Raw genomic sequence first — 1,465 nt, forward strand, 5'->3', positions numbered from 1 at the left:
GATAGAGAAGTTTTTGTTCCACAACCTCAAGTCAGAAGAACCTGAAACACGGCTTTTAATAGCTGGGCATTGTTGAGTCATCGACAGGTGTGCTGATGATTTAGCAAAGCATTTTGAAGAGACTGTACGTACTGCTTAAGTTGCCTGAGAATTATCATTCGGTTCCTCAACCAATCCCTTATAAGTGATATGGGTACCTTACCTTCCTTAACCAGTTAACCTTATATTCTGAATTGGTTTGTCATTATTTAAGTTGGACATTCCTTTCACACAGTAGCTGGAGTTCTCTGTCTGTTACTGAACACTTCTATAATTTTTGAACTTACAGTGCCGCTGCCGCATTTGGACACCTTTGTTGTTTGTCGAAGCAACAACTTTGTCTCCTCAATCTCTATGAAGAGTAGGAGAATTCTCTTTTTCCCCCATACACATTTTATACACACAACCTTTCTGTAATCTATGTGTGGGTTTTTGCCTTTACTTACTTTTGCAGAGGAGAGATCCCCGAGACTGTGGAGATGGAGCGCGGTGATCTCTGCAAGATTGTTAAAAGGAGCAATCGAAATTGACTTGATCTGAACTCAAACATAGCTTAAGTTTTGGGTGGTGCTACCTTCTGTTGTTCTTCTGTTCAATGTTTATGATTTTGAGTTGTATAGTGAAATTTTATTTTGTATGAGTTTCCTTATGTCCTGATAGAAACTTGTCATTCTGTGGTTCGTCCGTAGTTAGATCTTCTTAGAATGTTTTAATAAGTGTCCCAATACAATCTTCTTAAATTAAGGAACCATCTTTTGCGTCATCCATCTTCTCTACACTCTACCAACCATTCTGCGACCTTACAAATTAAGGTGTTAAAGGGTTATGAATAAATGGTCTTTCGCATAAAACACTGGTGTTGTCTTCTACAAACTCGGATCGAACCTTGTTATGCTAACGAGACTCAAAAAGTGCTAGAGGTCGGACCGGTAAACTGAGAAAAGAAAAGCAAAAGTTGCGGAAGCCATTGATTACAAGTCCTTGGCAACATGACTATTTGGTTATTATAGCACATTTTCTGTCACGACAAGGTTCAGATGATCAAGCTCTTTGCAAGTTACAACTTATGCAGTGGATAATAAAAAAACCAATGTATATATGTTTCAAGAACTTGGTTTTTAACTTTTTATGCAAAATAGCTTCGATGCAGAAGAAAGTAAGGAGAATAGGACAAAGGAAAACCAATTAATATACATAGTCATGAATACGATAAATTGATATACATTAAGAGTTGGGGAATGAAGAGTATACAAAGTTTTGATGGATATACATATAGGGTCTTACTTACTTAAGAAAACAGAATGGTAGTACATATATCACAAAAGAAGGACGTTTTATTCCTCTCATTAGTGTTGTTCAGTAGAAGTAGGTTTAGCCTCAGGCTTCTTGACGATCATCACGGAGCAATGTGCGTGATGAGCTAAAT

The 1,465-nt window shown here is 37.3% G+C and overlaps 1 long non-coding RNA gene across 1 annotated transcript; it reads left to right on the forward strand.

The window, feature by feature from the left end:
- Positions 7-802, forward strand: LOC104760897. The gene is made up of 3 exons (XR_763048.1): positions 7-193; positions 329-400; positions 494-802. It is a non-coding gene; the product is annotated as an uncharacterized LOC104760897 (long non-coding RNA).

The sequence above is a fragment of the Camelina sativa genome, chromosome 18 (genome assembly GCF_000633955.1).
Source record: "Camelina sativa cultivar DH55 chromosome 18, Cs, whole genome shotgun sequence".
NCBI classification, from domain to species: domain Eukaryota; kingdom Viridiplantae; phylum Streptophyta; class Magnoliopsida; order Brassicales; family Brassicaceae; genus Camelina; species Camelina sativa.